General features: G+C 30.0%; 1 protein-coding gene across 1 annotated transcript in view; it reads left to right on the top strand.

Moving 5' to 3' along the window:
- LOC115891874 (zinc finger protein OZF-like) overlaps nt 1-19,685 on the top strand; it is a 203,506-nt gene that overhangs the window by 129,462 nt on the left and 54,359 nt on the right. The window lies entirely within an intron of this gene.

Here is a 19,685-nt window from a genome sequence, read left to right as displayed (position 1 = left end):
CGCGATCCTTTTTTTTTAATTATCTTTAATAATGTTGTACGCAAAGAAATATGTTTTAAAAATAGCTGAAAATAATAAATCACATGATATGTATAATATATGCACGGAAATTTTATATATAAATAGGATTTCTTAGAAGCCAGTAGGTATTTAGCATATTCTATTAATTTAATTATAAATTGTGGGTTTTAAATTTCATTTTATTATTAACAGTAAACAGACTAACAGTTTTTGCATATCTAGCCCTAATTTTGAAGATTTTAACGTTATTTTTGACATATTTATCTACTAATTTGACTATAACTATTATTTTTCGTTTATACATAACATCAATCATCTACAGTTATCAACGTTATCAACGAGAGCATACATAACAGTGACAGTTTTGTCTGTCATTGTACTTCACAGGTAAGTTGTATTTTCTTGTATGTCTTTTTTTGAATGTCGTCTGGCGAAATTTTGCCTGAACTTTTCTCTGAACCCCTTCAAGATATATTTTATCTCCTATTATAAAAAGTATTGCAAAGCAAAGACAAATGAACTCTACTAGATATAACTCAATAAATTCAATCTGTCTACAAACTCATACTTGAGTAAGTTATTTAATAAAATAGTATTATTAATCATATCAAAGGCTTTTGCTAAGGATCTATACATATTATAACGCCCACTTGATTGTTCAGATTGAAGCTCTTTGGTGTATCCTGCTCCGTAGTTAATCAATTTGATATTGCCAATTTTCTCCTTAAGGAAATTATGCTGATGTTCAATTTAATTGGTTCTCAATATAATTAATTAAAAAATCTCCTGTAAAAGATGTTAATATACAGGCTAATCCGATAGATTTTATTATGTCCAATTTTTTTTATAAATATACATATTTACCAAAAAAATACAAAAAGCTGAATTTTTTAAATGGTAAGCTTTATTTTTGTTCTTTTCATCATATTAAACAGAAGAAACTTGACAGATGGTGTCTATTTTAGTCATTGTCAAAAATCACTAGTAGACATTATTGTTTACTACAGGGTTCAGGCTTCTTCGAAAGCTCTATATAAGTTTTTTTGTTCGTGAATTTCATTTCAGTTTTTTTATTTAATATGGGGGTAATCGTAACGCACATTTTGAAAATATTTTTTTCAGCATACAGGGTGATTCAAACATATTTTCAAATCAAAGTCGTTCTTTCTATAAGTGAAATTCTAAACAAAAATTGGTCAAGTGCGAGTCGGACTCGCGCACGAAGGGTCCCGTACCATTCATTATCTATACAACATTAGATACTATATTATTATAAACTTTTTTTCCGATTTAGCTGAAATTTTAAATGCGCGTATAAGTAATTTAAAAAAAATGAAGAAACACATTACTAAAAATTGTATTAATCAATAATAAATATGTAAAAAGTAAAAAATAAATATGTAAAAATTAAAAAGAACGATTAAAAAAAGTCGCCTTGACTAGGATTCGAACCTGCCTTACTACGGCTCCAACGTCATCGTCATAGCAGCGTAGAGTCTATGGAGTGTAGAGGTAAGGAGAAATAACTCTTACGGGACTTTTATTGAAAAAGTCGTCACAAAATGGGAAGAATAAGGGTTCGCCAAATAACCACAGTGGCGCTAAAAACGCATGAATCTAAAAAATGAAAAGTAACCATAGATAAGAGAATAAAAATAAATATAACCAAACATTACCCAAAAAAATTTTGTTTTTATTTTTCAGACAGAGTTTTTGAATTTAAAATAATTATTGTTTATGAATATTTTGTGCTTTATTTATTATTTAACAATGGTTAAAGTGTGTGTGGTGCGAAGTTGATTGAATAGCTGATGGAAAAATAAAGAGCAAAGGCAAAGCCTACGGTATGTAAAATACATAATATAATTCAGTATTGTATTATTTGTATTATATGTAAAAATTAGAGTCAATCAAAAGTGTAGTAAACATTTTTCGTAAGATTATTGACATACATGTTACAAAGTATATTTTTACAATCCTTTTTATAAAGTTACAACCTAAATAAAATGTATTTTTAATGATTTTAAAGTTTGACAGACATGCACAAATTGTTGGCATTTTTTTAAACAAGTAAAAGTAGGAAATACATAAAATTGTAGGTACTTTCAAGAAATATAATTAACTGTAAGTGCTGTATTTTAATAATCTATCAAAAATCAAAATCATCAGGATAATATTAGGTATTGATTTTCAGACAAGGATTAGATTACAGTGATGGTCAAAAGCATTTAGATATTGCTTTGAAATCTACAGATAAGGTATGGCAGTTTCATTTTAAAGAACAAGATGTTAAAGTTTGTGATAAAATTATCATCAGAAATACTGTCTGTCCACTTCAGTATTTACATAGGAAAATATTGGAGGATGAAGCTCTACCTACTGCCTCAGGTTAATTTAAATTCTGAATTGCAACAACAGCAACAAGCAAGAAGGGCACCATTAAATGAATATTATACACATAAGTATATTATTATACACAGAAAGAGTAATGTTATACACATAAATATTAACATTTTGTAGAGCAACAACACAATAAAAAACCAGCAACTAAAACAGGAACCATTAAATGAATATTATACACGTAAGTACAAGTATATATTAGTATATATTATACACGTAAGTACTTTTTTTGATCGAATAAAAAACGGCGTCAGCGATGCCTATGAAATGAAGATTGCTGTCATTTTATATGTAAAATGATATGGAGAATGTCATCGAGATGTTCATTTCCAAGCCAACTGGACGCCGTGTTTTTACAGTATTATTATACACATAAATAATAATATTATACACATAAATAATAATATTATACACATAAACATTCCTTGATAAAGATCAACATTTTGTAGAGCAATAACAGCATCAAATAATGGAAATAATGGACCCTACTGCTCAAATCAAAAACAAAATTTCAGCATTACTACTTTATTGGTTATATCAATAAAAGAAATGATTGAGTTTATGAGTCTAGATCCTACAAGCAAGCAGATCTATCACATAATTTTAAATGAAGATTTATCTATTATAGTATGTATAAACACTTTGCATCTTTTATTCAATGTTGTAATGAATTAACAAATTGCAGGTAATTTATTCTAATAACAAAAAAAAACTTTGGATCAAAAAATATTTTCTTCTGATGAGGTTTATGAATATTAAAGTCTGTTGAAGTTTGGCCATTATGTGTTGGTATACAATTTATTTATGATGTTACAGTAGTTAACCGATCATCCGAGTACGAAACATGTTTAAAATCCACTATTCTTAATGAATGGCAACTACCAACTTGAGAGGAAGCTAAGAGAAAGGTTCTATTGGGTGGACTACAAGGAAAAGGGACATATACATGAGGATCTGGAAGGGCTATAACATTACGTCTCAAGCCATGGGACAATAGGAAACGAAATTCAAAGGAAAATATTACAATACGTGGGATGCAAATTATAGTGCAAAGAATTGAGAAAAAGAATTATTAAAAGTAGTTATTGTTACGATAGTTAAACCATCCGACTACCAAATATATTTAAAATCCACTATTCTGAATGAATAGCAACTACCAACTTGGGAGGAAGCTGCGAGAACGATTCTATTGGGTGAACTACAAGGAAGACATGAGCATCTGGAAGGGCTATAAAATTATATTATTTCACGTTTCAAGCCATGTTGGAATAGCTGGGAGTGAAAAAGAAGATAATACTGCACACCATTCTTGTCTAGAAGTAGTTGATATTAAGGTAGTTAAGCCATCCGACTATCGAACATTTAAAATCCACTATTCTGAATGAATGGCAACTACGATGGCAAAACGTAAATAAATACTTGTACAGTATAAAATTATATTATATTGGCTTAATTTTTATACTAAATAAAATGTGTTACGTTATTTTTGACCTGCCATTATATTTACTTAAATCCCATATCATCAATTAAACTTTTAATAAAGTTTTCCTAATTATAATTAACATTAATTTTAAACTAAAGCTTTTTCATCTTGAATGAGATTTACGAAATAACTTATGAGAAACAATAATAAAAAGAGGCTCTGATATCTGAATAATCAATAATAAAACCACATATTGACTTACTTTTATACCAAATAAATGTAGGTATGAAGTTATTTTAAAGCTGCATTATATTTATTTTAAACCCATCACCAATTATTACTTTAAATAAAATTTGTCTTAATTATAATTACCATTAATTTTAAGCTAAAACGATAAGAATATTTTTTCGTCGTCTTGAATGACATTTGCGAAATAACTTATGAGAAACAATAAAAAAAGGGCCTAGTCTATTGCTGCTGAATAAAAATCTGTAATTTATTTCATGCAACATGAAAATAAAATTGTATTTTTTTTAAACCCGCGACTTCGCGTTTGCTTCACGTCAAATATTTATGTCTTGAATAATCTGTTCTAAAATGTTCGGCGCATGTCTTAAATTTTAGAATCTTGCTACAGCAGCGCCATCCTAATTCTTCCCTTTTTTTGACCATTTTTTAATACACGGAGTTATTTCTCCTTACCTCTACACTCCATAGTAAAGTCCTAACGCCTTTAACCACGCGGCCACCGAGGACTTGAAAGATTCTATGTAAAATTCTTACTTAAAAAATAATGTTTAGTGAAAGTACTTTTTATTTATAAACATTTATTTAATTCTGTTTTTAGTATTTGTTTTTATAGCGGCAACATAGATACATTATCTGTAAAAATTTCAACTGTCTAGCTATAACGGTTCATAAGATAGACCTTTGTGACAGACGGACGGACGGACAGCGAAGTCTTAGTAATAGGGTTCCCCTTTTTACCCTTTGGGTACGAAACCCTAAAAAATAATGGACAGGTTATATGAAAAACCCTTTATCAATCATATCATCTTAACTAGCTGACTTGCTCCATTTATTTTAGTCAATTTCTGTGGGAGAAAAAGAAATAAATATAAAAAATCACACATCATTAGGCTAATCCCACATGGCACCGTCAACCTTTTTAACATAGTTGTTTTTCATTGTCAAGCGTGGAGCGGTGAAAAACGGCAAAGAATAAAAGTATCCCGAGAAAAAAATACATATAAAAAGAAAAACTCTAATAATATTTCTCGTTGGGAACGTTTTCGTCTTGTATATAATAAGAAGGCGGAAAGAATGTGAGTTTGAATGACGTAGGTAATCGAAAAATGTAAATCTTTTGTGGTAAACTCGGTTAGTTTCTTGTCTTTTACCCGGCAAATATGTTTTTGTGATCGGGTTTTTCTTTTTTTATGTTATTTTCGGATAAAAAGGAAAAGAAAAAATTGAATTCTGTGTAAAGATTGTATGTACTTTTACGGATTTTGGGAATCCTTATATTTAAACATACGATAACAGACTTTACTAATATATTAAACAATTTAAAGGGGCCCTACAGGCAACGATTTGATCTGCATGCCAAATCGCAAGGTTCATCAAATAGATAGCGATTTGTTCACACTACATGTTCAAATTTTATAAAAGATAATTTCGTCACTCTATATAGAGTGATTTACGGCGATGGCACGTTAGTCTTTTATGGAGAACCGGTGATTTTTATATAACGGCACCTACGTACGTCTACCTACGGCACATCTTTATAAAATATTTTCAGCATGTTTCTTATTTTAAATGGAACACCCAATATATTATTACATTTTTGGAAACTACTTTCATATTTCATAATTTTTCTATTATACTAACTTATACCTATCTCGATACCTAATATATTTTGAGATAAAAAATAAAACATGTGTAAGATTGATGTATTGTAATATGATCGAATCGAAAAAAACGGCGTCCAGTTGGCTGGGAAATGGCGATCGATGACATTTCCCATATAAATCTATACTAATATATAAAATCCTTAAGTGACTGACTCACTGATTAATCACGATCCTGCTCAAACCACTCAACGTAAGAAGCTCAACTTTGGCATACAGGTTTGATACAGGTTGATTCTAGGGTGTAGAGGTTCGATAAGAAGGGATTTTTCGAAATTCCAGTTCCAAGAGGGGGAAACCAACCCTCAAATATTACAATATTTTTTATTTAAAAAACAGTCAATTTTCCGAAAAAACGCTTAAACACGTATATTTTATTTTGTTTTTTTACATATTTTAAGATTTTTTAAAAATGTATACAGGGCGTTTCGAAAAATCTGGTCATTGATTAATCACGATCCTGCTTAAAGCACTTGACGTAAAAAGCTGATTTTTGGAAAACGGATTGACTTTAGGGTGCAGAGGTTCGATAAGAAGAAATATTTCGAAACTCGAATTCTAAGGGGTGAAACCGCCCCTCAAATATTAGAATATTTTTTTATTTAAAAACCGGTGAGTTTTTCGGAAAAAACCCTTAAACACGTATATTTTATTTTGTTGTTTTACATATTTTAAGATTTTTTAAAAATTTATACAGGGTGTTTTATAAAATATGACTATTGAGTAATCACGATTCTGCTTAAACTGCTTGACGTTTAAACCTGATTTTTGGCAAATGGACTGACTGTGAGGTGTAGAGGTTCGATAAGGAGGGGTTTCTCGAATCTCAAATTCCTAGATGGTGAAAACACCCCTCAAATATTACAATATTTGTTATTTAAAAAACGGATAGTCTTTCGGAAAAACGCTTGGACACGCATAATTTATTTTGTTTTTACATATTTTGAAATCTTTTAAAAAATCATACAGGGTGTTCCAAAAAGTTGGGTAATTGATTAACCACGATTCTGCTTAAACTGCTTGACGTAAAAAGCTTATTTTTGGCAAACGGATTTTTCGAAAGTCAAATTCCAACGAGATGAAACTACCCCTCAAATATTACCAAGTTATATAATAATATCGCCATATTGTTTTTTTCTCATGCTGACATAAATGTGAGAAAATTTTATCCAGTTTGTATGTTAATGGAAATTCTTGCTTTGCTTGATCATCACCATTACAAATGATTAATTCGACGCGAACGAAGTCGCTGGTACACGCTAGTTTACATATAAAATGACAGCGATCTTCATTTCATAGCTATCGCTGGCGCCGTTTTTTTTTTCGATCATACGGTAGAATTATTATCTTTTAAGTGGCTTTACTCAAGGAAACCAGAAGGTTTAGGTATAGGAACGTAAAAAAAGGAAATTACATAGGCTTGAATTTAAAATAACAATAATTTGAACTATTTTAAAACAAACGGAAATAATTATTTTTGCTGACCTCCCTGTTTGATATCCAATCAATTGATTTAGATAGATCGGATATGTCGACTTTCCTGAACCTATAAACCAAATTGCAGCTTTCAATATGAGGAATTTATGATTTAGCCAATGCTTATACAAGATCATGTTTTTGGCAATTTTACACATGTTTTATTTTTTATTTCGAAAACTATTAGAGATTGGTATAGGTTAATATAATAGAAACATTTTGAGATATGGAAGTAGTTTCGAAAAATATAATAATATACCGGGTTTTTCATTTAAAATAACAAAGATGCTATACCACTTTTACTATGAAGCGGCAAATTTATTGCCAACCAAACGATCAGAATCAGAATAGCCAACTGTTTTAATAATTCTGGATTAATATATTTAATTCGCTGGAAAAACATAAACATAAAATTGAAGTATGTAACGAACTTATCCTTAATAAAACGCAAGTCAATAGTGATATTCGAGAATATTCTGATAAATTTTATTTTTACAGTATCCACGGTATGTAGTAAGTTTGGATTGGTACTGTTGGTAATAAAAGGTAGCTTATATTTTCCCTCTATCTGTTTAAAACGATCCCGTAGTAAAGCAGAAAACAATAAAACAACAAGGATATAAAGCAACTTGATCGGGATTTTGTAGTAAATATGTTGTATGTACAATCGTAAACTGGAGGTTTCATTCCGCTTGAAATGTTTCTTTTGCCTCAATTCTGTTTCAATTCGTAATATTTTACGAACCACAAATTTTGCGGTAAGTTTGAAAAATACATAACACATTTATTAGGATAAAATAAAAATATCCAATTTAAAAAAATATATGTGTTTTGTGACATGTAACACAAACACATGTGACAAAAAATATAAAGAAAGTTAATTTTTAAAATAACTAAAAGTAGTAGTATAAGTAAGTAGTATAAGTATAAATTCCGCTATCTTATGCAATTGGCAGGTCACGACAGTCGAATCGACCCCAAGAACACGTCTATGAGGTTTTTTTCCCAAAAAATACATATTGAAAATCATGCATCTTTTAAATTTCCCTGTATATTTTTCGAAAACTCTTTAGAACTGCCTGTTCACCACAAATTTTCCCACGGTATAATTTCTAATCTCTGATGATATTACTATAGTTACAGCTTTACTCAATGGTTACTGCACTAAAAGGGATGCAAATACAAAAAAAATCTGGTGGCTCTCAAATTTTTTTCAAAAAAATCAATTTTTTTTCATCAACTTAAATAATTCGGTTATTTTGGACTTATCTGAAAAATGGTAAAGAGAAAATATGTTTCTTTTATTGAGATCTACTAGCCCTGAAAATATTTGGACTTATTTAAGACTCACCCTGTATATTCTTCTTATACAGGGTGTCCCAAAAATAAGTGCAAATATTTTAACTGGTAGTATATTTCGGCCTCAGAAACACGCCCATGAGGTATTTTTTGAAAAAAAAATTGGAAATTTTTTTAATTTTAAGTTAAAAAACATAATTTCTTGATAATATGGCAACATAGGTAGTAGCTTAAATTTACACGACAGAAAATCCAGAAAAGATCCAGTGGTTCTCAAAATTTTAGCAAAAAATTATTTTTTTTGGAAATTTTCAAAGTAAAATAACTCGGTTATTTTGGACTTATTTGAAAAACGGTAATAGTTATTAATGATACAAGTTCGATACGAATATCATAATGAAACGCGTGTAACGTTTAGCCACGAGGCGGTAGCCGAGTGGCTTAGTTACACAAGCTTCATTAAAAAGTTCGCATCGAACGTGTATCATTCAAAATTTAATCTACGACGCGATACGAGGGACAATCCAAAGAGATTTGATTTAATTTAAAATATCAGAGATATCTTCATAAAAATTAAAATTCAAAATTATCAGGTGCCCATATTAGTCGACGCCGCCGCCGCACCGTGGTAACCGTGGTTGTTGATTGTTTCTATTTTGACTTTGACAACTCAATTATTGATGTCAATTTTGTGTTAAACGTTCAGTTTTAGCAAAAAACAAAAAATAATATTAAATAAATTTACTTTCTAAAAATTCAACTCACCTGTCATCGTCTGGAATTAATTTTACCAATTGTACTGATATTATAATTAATGTTTACAATAATTAAACGTATTTATGTACCTTTTTTTGTTTGTTTCTTATTTTAAAATTTGCGTGTTATTATGAATTCATAATAGCACTAGTGCTATTATGAAAGCCATAATGACATCCAAATGACAATGTTAAACGTGTCATAATGACATTGTCGTAGATTAAGAGAAAAAATGTTTCTTTTGACCAGATCTACCACCCCTTAAAATATTTGAACTTATTTCTGGGACACCCTGTATAGAGAATAAGTTGAACATGTTGGTTAGTTGAAAATGTAAAATTTTAATAGCTATATTATGTACCTAAATTTTAGATTTATGGTAATTACATATAATATTAAATAGTATAAAATTAAAATAGAATAAAATTTCAATATAAAGGTGACGTTATGCATAAAGTTAATGCAAAACAAAAACTCTCTCTGACACTAGCTTTTGTAACTGATCTGGGATCTGGCCATTTGAATATTTAAATAATATATTTCATATTGTCTAGTTTCATGAAGAGTTTTATTTTCTTGTATCTTTAAATCATGAATACTAGCTTAAAGCTATTTTTAGTCAACAGTTTTTTCATAATATTTCTAATTGCAAAGTTTGAGAGTAGTGTTGCTTCCCCTTGTGGAATATGTGGTGTTGATATTATTTGTAACAGCAAATATCCGATTTGTGCAAAAGATCAAATGGTGACATTGGATTATTGTGGATGTTGTTTGGTGTGTAAAAATATATTGGGTAAGTAATTCGAGTTAACCTATTCTTATAAATAAAGAAATTATATAGTAGTTCCCCGGCACAAAATTTCACCACCCTAAAATTTTGACTAAGTTTGATGTTTGATCCGATTTTTATGATTATAGTATCAGTGTGAAAATAAATTTATTGGCATTATCTTTTATTATTTTAATGGCTAATATTCTTCGGTTAGGTGGGTTTATACCGGGGTAAATCAAAACGTTGTTTTTTGCAAGAAATACAAAACATCCTGTGGGAAAAATGAGACGGGCATTTTAATAAAAAAAACACTTTCTTGTAATCTTAGATGTATTTGTAATATTTCATTTTTTGAATTATTCCAATATCTCTATTCTTTTATGAGCTGCACATTTTTAAGCAAAGTATTGATTTCAGAGATTCTTATATTGACAAAAACAACAATTTTATAATAATTTTAATAGCGTGTATGTCCACCTCTCGCAGCAATAACAGCTCGAGGTCTTCGTCGTATCGAATGAATAAGGGTAGTTATTCTTGATCTCAAGAAAACCCTTTACAAGAGCTAAGTTTGGGGTGGAATAGGACGACGACGAATAGCTCTTTTAAGTTCATCGCACGAATGTTCTATTGGATTGAGGTCGGGACTACAAGGAGGCCATTCCAATCTTCGTAGTCCAACCTCATCCAGGTAGTCGTTAACTACTCGTACTCCTAACTCGTTACCCCGCGCAACGTGGGGCCTGTCATTATAATGCATCAGTATAAAATGATTTCCAATAAAAGGAGCAAATGTAACAATAACTTGACATCTTCAATATAACGGTGGGCATTGACAGCTCCATTTTCAACAAATTCAAGGTTGTAAAATTATCAGTACTTTATTTAAAAACGTGTAGCTCATAAAAGCATAGAGATAATAGGATCATTCAAAAAATTCTTGAATTCCTTCTTGATCACTTGCATAATCCTAGGTTTTTATTAAATTTGTTGTCTAATAATTGTAAAAAATAATTAAAAATGTGTGTAAAAAATAATTAAAAATACCAAATGACACCTTGGAATAAAATAATCCTCGTTATTGTTGTTTCGTATGTTGGTTTGTTCTTACTTTATTATAAATATCGTAATACCAAATTGTACAGAGTGCTCGGAATTTAATCTAAACTGCCCGTCAAATTAAATAGCACAGCGAGTTTTTTACTCATTTTCAACGAGTTGTAACTTTGAAAAAAACGGACCAATTTTGTTGATTTTTTTAGGATATTAAAGATCGTTTTTCGTAGATTGATCTGATTTTTTTAAATTTTGTATGAGATTTAGTTTTCTATGATATACAGGGTGTGAAAAAAAGGAATGTAATTTTTGTAATTTTTGTGTTGCTGCCATTTTGCTAAAAAACACAATTTAACTAGAATTATAAGTTCTGGGTATAGCTAAGACTAATATCTCGGGACGTATTTGGAATTTTTACGATAACGGATCGGGAATAAAAGATAATCAATTTTTATTCTAACTTGTATTTTTATTCTTAAGAGATATGCTAACAAAAATATAATTAACTTTAAAATTGTAGGATATTCGTTACTTTTACAATGTGAAATTAAAAAAAAATGATTTAACTAACGCAGTTTAATACAGGATCTCTTAAAAATACGACCAGCGAAAAGTAAAATTATTTTTTTAATATTCTGAACTTAACAGCCCATAAGGTTAATATAAAAGCTCGACACGTATTTGATATTTTTGTAAAAACTCTTTTTGTGTCTAAAAATCTGTAGTTTAGCTGCAACTTAGTAGTTTTTTTTAATTTCACACTGTAAAAGTAACGAATATACTACAATTTTAAAGTTAATTTCAGTTTTATTAGAATATCTCTTAAGAAAGGTAGAAAAAATACAAGTTAGAGTAAAAATTGATTATCTTTTATTCCAGATGAATTATCGTAAAAATTCCAAATACGTCCCGAGATATTAGTCTTAGCTATACCCAGAACTTATAATTCTAGTTAAATTTTGGCAAAATGGCATCAACACAAAAATTACATGCCTTTTTTTCACACCCTGTATATCATAGAAAACTAAATCTCATACAAAATTTAGAAAAATTAGATCAATTTACGAAAACCGATCTTTAATATGCTAAAAAAATCAAGAAAATTGGTCCATTTATTTCAAAGTTACAACTCATTGAAAATTCAACTCATTGAAAATGAGTAAAAAAATCGCTGTGGTATTTAATTTGACGGGCAGTTTATATGATTCGGACTTTTTCTCTGACACTGTACACTATAAAAAATAGATATTCTTATTTAATCTATGATTTTTAGGTTCTAAATAACGGTTGATATTAAATTTCTATAGTTTATACATATACCATTCAATTATAAGAAAACATGAACTGAAAAATATTATGTTTCAAACATATATTAAATAAATTAACCCTATATTATATTATATATATATAACTAATATATCACATTAACCAATATATTACATTCATTAATATACTAATATAATATACTAAATTAAATTGTTGGTAGCAGGGTATTTTAAAGCTATTAAATTTCTGTTTATTTATTAAATAATTTATACATGATAAAACGGATTATGTTACTTTTAACAATAAAAAACCAACATTATTATTAGATAATGTTTAAAAATAATTGTTGTATCTGTTAATTTCAGATAAGGGTGAAAAATGTACAAATGAAATGGAATCCGCCCACATTTGCAGACCTGGACTGAAATGCATCAAAGGAAAGTGTGCAGCAAAATAAATAATATATCGAAATTAAAAAAATATAGTTATATATAAACATATAAAAATTGTAAAAGCTACTAATAAATAAAAAATGAAACATTAGTTTAATTTTATTAGTAGATAATATTAGTTAATTTTGAAAATTTCTGGACACGCATACAGATTTATTTTGTATGGTGGCTATTTGTGGGTTTATATGATATTTAATACAATGGATATACCGTGTGTTTCTCAAAAGTGGCTCACCTCTATAACTTTTTTATTTCTTCAGATAAAAAACAATATTTGGTATGTTAGGTAGTATTTGACATAAATTAGAATTGATTGACGTATATCATCATAAAATTAACAAATTAAAGAAGATACTAAAAAGTTAGAAATTGATACAAAATATGAATATAAATCAAATAAAAGTCTAAAATAAAGCAATTTTAATAAATCCTATCAACTAATAAATAATAATATCGGTAAAAAACAAAAAAAGGCAGTATCGTACAAGATTGACTTGAGAAACACGGTTTCGCTTTCAAGCTAGGGAAAAATTGAATTAACCCCTTGGCTGATACATACAAATGACCGTTCTTATGGAAACTCCATCCAGTTTTACTAGGGGATGCGGTGCAGAAAAGCTCCAGTCTCATTTTTTAATCGAAAATAAGACTCAAGATGGAATAGGACAGACAAAAGATAAGTTCAATGCACTCAAAAATGGGGTTTGTGTCAAAATAATCAAGGGATTATCTAAGGGATGTTACTGACCATCCCTTAGATAATAAGTTACTTACTTAGTGTCAATTGTTGCCACATTTATTTATCTGTTGATTTCCTGACATTGTCATTTATTTTGACACTCTAGTTTTGTATTACGAGTTTTTGGTTTAAATGAATTGTGTCGTGATACTTTAAGCTTAAAATTTTGTATTAGCAGACCTTGAACATTGTTCTTTTTAGAACCTCTTTTAGTGCAACGTGTACAAGATAGCTTAATAGCTGTAAAAAACTCATCGCAACTTAAATGCTATTAAGAAGGTGCCCAAGTAGCATTTTCACGACTTGCGACCACATGTTTACTAAACACAACGTTGGATTAGTTACAAAAAATAGTTAGCTCCCTACCTTGGGTATTAAAATAAATTTAAACGTTTTTATAACGTTGTGCCGACGTTGGACTAGTACTACAGCAAAGTAGAAGTTTCTGCGACGTCGAATAAACGTTGTCTTGTAACCTTTTTTGCTTAAGTGATCTTTAGGTGATTCGGACAACGTAGTTACAACGTTGGACAATATAGAGTTTTCCGACGTCAGTTTCAGGACCCATTCCAACGTTATGCAAACGTCGTCTGTTTTACTAATTCCAACGTTGCTTAGATTTCCTTATTCTTACGTTGGTAGGACGTCGAGTCACTACCTTTTTGCAACTGTATTGAACCATAACCTTAAATCTTAAATTTTCACTTCATTGTTCTGTTCAGTCAGACAGTTCAGTGCTGTTTTTGTTTTTTATAAAAAAAACTTAATTAAAATGGGACATAAAAAAGGTACATATAAAACTAAATTTAAATATACATCGACATATATTACCGATAGTTTATCCACTCCCTCGTTTATTTAGATTATAGAGGGCGGCACAAGCTAGACTCTAGGATGACTAAATTAGGCAATCTTGCGACTAGTATACTACCTGTTAAGGCCGAACTGCGACTTTATTAGTCCAGTATGCGACTACTCGAACTACTCCATCTTAATCTCCAAAACAACAAAGTGAAAGCCGCCATGTTGTTAAATAAGAAAATGTTTCGTTACTAAAATAGCGATTCCTGCTTTTTGAATACATTACTTTGAAATATTTGACCCTAAAAAACACGCGGAGACAATTTTTTCGACTGCGAATAAATTATTCTCATTTTACTAAAAAAGAAAAATTCAAGAAAATGTTTAAAACTTCTTTAATTTTAAGGCCCATTAGTATTTTTCAAAGTAGAAACAATACATTTATCAATAAAGTTGTTTGCGTTTAACTTTTTTGCCTTGATTAAAGTGTTTCAATAATTATGATCTTCAAACATCCCCCACACTTAAATACTTTTGTTTTGTTTTCCTTCACTGCCATCTGACATATGTCTCTAACTAAATCATAAAAATAATATTTTTACTATAATTATCCCAATTTAGGATAAAACGCGACTTAGACGCCATATTAGTTTTGTATTTCTGTGAATTAGGATTTTAAACAACGTTGCAGTTTGTACTAAATTAGGCTTCTAGCCAACGTCGGTATCCAACGTCGTTTCGACCCAAAAATTATTCTCCAAACTAGTGCAGACTAGGGTTGGTACGAGGTTGTGCCGACGTTGCGCTCCGACGTTTGGTCGCGTGACACAACGTTGTCCCGACGTCCAAATGCTGCTTGGGTGAATTTTGTTAATGTAAATAATAACTGTTTATATATTTATAATTCATTTATTTTTGTTTTCTAAAATAATTTGATTAAGGAAAATATGTAAAAGTAGGCAACGCTGTGCCGGTCAAGCTAAATCACGTGACTAAAAGTTTATTTGCTATGAACTGTATATACTTTTTTACGTATAATCAACTAACTAACCGCACTTTGGGGAGCTCGACGTGCTTACCCCAATATTACTCCCCCGATAGAGCAGCTTAGCTGAAATTTGATTTTTTAATCTGGCAAACGACCCAGGGGAACTACCGGCAAACGAGCCGTTAAATAGCATTATCCTGCCAAAGGTTAATCGACCTGCCTGTCTCATTTTATGTCTCCCTCTCTATTATTAAGGGCTCTTTCAAAATTGCAGACGACCGACGACAGGTCGGCGTGCTTGAAGAAAATTGCTGGTGATTTTTCGTTTGTTATAGCAAAAAGACAAGGTTTTTTTTAAAGAAAGTACTTGATTGTACAGGGTGGATCAAATTGGACGCTTTTAAAGGGAAACACCCTTTTCTATAGGAGATAGACGAAAACTAATATCGGTGTCTGGAGCTCAATTTTTATCAAAAAGATGATGGTGGAAACCGCACATCGATATCTGTTATAATGTTTTATATGGGACACCCTGTATATTTTTAATTCATTGAAAATAATTTAAAATTATAGCATACCTTTCCAAAAATATAGCATACTTGATATTTTGCCCGATTCCTCTTCGAGGTATAGAGTTTATAAAAAATCGCCCACTTTAAATAAGTAGGCTTTGAACGGCGCAGGCTGTAATGCAAAAAAATCTAGCTGTGAGCATCAATTAAAACTAAAATAATATTTGCTATGGGAGATGCAGAATTTTATAACAATTTAAACTATATTTAATCAACATCAAAACATTTAAACTATATCTAATAACAATAAGAATAAATAGCAAACCAAGACACGAGATTTTGCTAGGTTTTCGACATATCGACCGTCTTCTGTTATGGACAGACGGGGCCGTTTTTGAACATTTCTCGCGGAATTCATTAACTCAGTTGGGGTGAAACATACCTTCTCATAACTGCTAATTATTTCTAATTCTTGTCTAGATTATACGGGCAATTTAATATTAAGAACCTTTATTCTTCCGCAAATATATCCATAGGATAGATCCATAGGCACTAAGTCCGGCAGCCTCGACGGCCAACGGCTGGGATCTTGGTTAGCTATTAAATTATTCTTGAAATTAGCTGCAAAAATTTGCTGATAACTTAGGCGTCCTGAGGCGGTGCCTCGTCTTGCTGGAAAAATATGTTTTTGAGTTCCGTTAGGGGCATATCATCAATAAGGGGTCCAAAGCCTACTAGTTAAAAGTGGCGAACTTTTAAAAATTCTATATTTCGAAGGGGATTATAACAAAATATCAAGTGTGCTATATTTTTGGAAAGGCAATTTTAAGTTCTTTTCAGTTAATTAAAGATATACAGGGTGTCCAAAATAAAAAATCAATTTTTCTGTTGATAACTCTTAAATTATTAATATTAAAAAAATTGTACTTAAACCATTAAATTCTACGTAAAAAGGTGCTTTGGAAATGTTTTCATAGAAAAACAAAATTTTCCATAGCAAAAAAGTTACAACGATTTGTTAAAAATGCATATTTTTGAAAAACACCCCGTAACTCCGAAACGGTAACAGATATCGATGTGCGGTTTTCACCATCATGTTTTTGATAAAAATTGTGCTCCAGACACCGATATTAGTTCTCGTCTGTCTCCCATAGAAAAGGGTGTTTCCCTTTAAAAGCGTCCAATTTGACCCACCCTGTACATTGGAGAATTTGATATTGAAAATTTTATTTATAATTGGATTGACTAGGTATAAATAAGGATAAAAGTTGTAGATAAACATATCCTTAATGAGATTGTGTTCTCCGTTTTTTTCTAAACCTGTCATTTTTGACATATGACACAAACATTATTTTTTAAATGGAAACCATAGTTGGCCATGGCTTCATAAAAGCGTAATTTTTCAAGCTCTCCAGCGATATAAGCTATAATATGTTTTTTTTTCGAAAAGCTACTTAGTTATAATCACACAAAGAAAACGAAAAAAATTATGTAACCAAAAAATTAACAAACTTGATAAAGAAAAATTACTTTTAATTTCTCGTCGATGTGTACTTAATTATTAATTACAGAGCATTACTATTTATCCATTGACGGTATAGAAGTACGTCAACAATTAAACAGACGTAATAGTTTATATATTTTAAATTGTTGAACTTTATGGCTTTCCATGAGTAAAAGACATATTATATCCTTTAAAACATTAAGTTTTTAATGTTTCAAGGGGAGGTATAAATTTGTATTTAAATAATGAGTTGTTTCTAGCAAAAAAATACCAAATAATATAAGTTGCCTGATTGAAGTCAATTTAGGTAAAACCTTTAGTATTTTGATTTAAAATAATATAAATATTGGAAGTAACCTCGAAAGCAATATTCATGACATGACATCCTAATCTTTAAAATAAACAACAAAATTATTTAAGTAAAATCCATTTGTGGTGATCTGCATTATTGATGTAATATCGTACACAAAATAATATTTAAATCGCCGAAAATGTGTACCAATAATTATATTTATATAGTTCATATCAAATAAACTTTTAGTCACGTGATTAAGCTTGACCGGCACAGCGTTGCGCACTTTTACATATTTTCCTTAATCAAAATATTTTAGGAAACAAAAATAAATTAATTATAAATATATAAACAGTTATTATTTACATGAACAAAACTCATCTCCTTTACAGCACTTAAGGGACATAAAGGACCATTACTACCGCTTTCCCGTTCAAAAGATTCTAATAAAGTTGCTATGAGTTTTTTACGACTATTAAGCTATCTTGTACACTTTGCACTAAAAGAGGTTCTAAAAAGAACAATGTTCGACTGACTGCAAGGTCTGCTAGTAAACATTTTCAAGCTTCACAAGTATCACAACGCTATTTATTTAAACCAGAAACTCGTACTACAAAACTAAAGTATCAAAACGAATGACAATGTCAGGAAATAAATAAATAAATGCGGCAACTTGACATTTTTTACAGCAGAGCTACCACATGAATCCCCAGCGCAAAATTTAAAGCCCAGTTAGTCAGCACGGCGCCGAGTATGTCCATGGTAGGCAACAATGAATTTAAAATTCTCGCCCTTGATTACGTAACTAAAAGTTTAATTGGTATGAAATATAGATGACGTCTATGAAGATAGACGTGATTGTTAAAAAAACAGTAGAGTAATTCTTTATTATCACGGGGCAACTTTACTTTTCTCGATAGTTTATTTTTTATTGATTTCAATACCTTCTGTTTGTTAGAGATATTCGCTTTTGAAGAATATAAAAATGAGATTTCGTAGTTTATTTTTCAACAGAAAATGTAATTTTTAATTAGGTATTAAATGCTTTCTATAAAACTTTTTACATGAAAAAGTGTATCGTTTATAGAAACTATCCACTCCCGAATTACATTTTCCATATTTAATCCGTTTTTACATTTACTTTTCCTGTTAAAATTCTCGTCGAGGCAAAACGAAAAAATAAGGAAAATCACATAGGCAAATCCTCTTCGTCCCTCTTCAATTTTCCCAGTTTTTCTCCTGAAATTTCCACACACAGTTCTTCAAAGGGATTTTTACAGTCGTGTGTCGTTCGAATCACGCAATTGGGATGTAATTCTCACACGAATTGGAGCACAGTTTTCCGTGTTTTTTTTTCTTTATCTAATTTGAGTCTCTTGTGGAGAAAAAATCGAGTTAGCCAATTCAATTACTACACAAATTATAAGGGATTCAGTTTTTTCATCAAAATTCTTAAAAAAATTGTATGTGCACTATGTGTTTTGCAGTTATTTGCAGTTAAACTTCTTACTACTATTAAATTGAAGGATTTGAAGGATATATGTATATATTTTTATGAACGCTTTTTATAAACTTTCAAAAAATTAGAGTTAATTTAAAACCGTATACTATTCTAGATTTATAACTTTATAATGTTTTTTAATTTTCATTAAAAAACGATAATTCTATCACTCAACCGGATAGCCTGGCCAGCTTATTAAAACAATATACTACTACATCTATATCTCTGACTACTACTAACTACTAGTAACAATTTGTTTTATGTGGTCTGTGGTCTGTTTTTGTTTAAATGTTTTGTTTATTATTCATGTTGGGGATTTATTTTTAAATTAATGTTAATCGTTAGGCAACCAGTATTTCTTTTGCATAATCAAAATGGGCTCTTTCACTATATTTTGGAATTAGCATAATTGAATAAAGCAATTAATTCTAGAATTTTCTGCTATCTCACTTTCGAAAAATTTGAAGTCGTTCTTAAGAAAATAAATAAAAACAAAAAAACCCAGAATAAAAATCCC

Source organism: Sitophilus oryzae, unplaced genomic scaffold (assembly GCF_002938485.1).
Source record: "Sitophilus oryzae breed Bouriz unplaced genomic scaffold, Soryzae_2.0 scaffold_119_pilon_pilon, whole genome shotgun sequence".
Taxonomy (NCBI): Eukaryota; Metazoa; Arthropoda; class Insecta; order Coleoptera; family Curculionidae; genus Sitophilus; species Sitophilus oryzae.
This window is presented reverse-complemented; position numbering and strand designations above follow the sequence as displayed.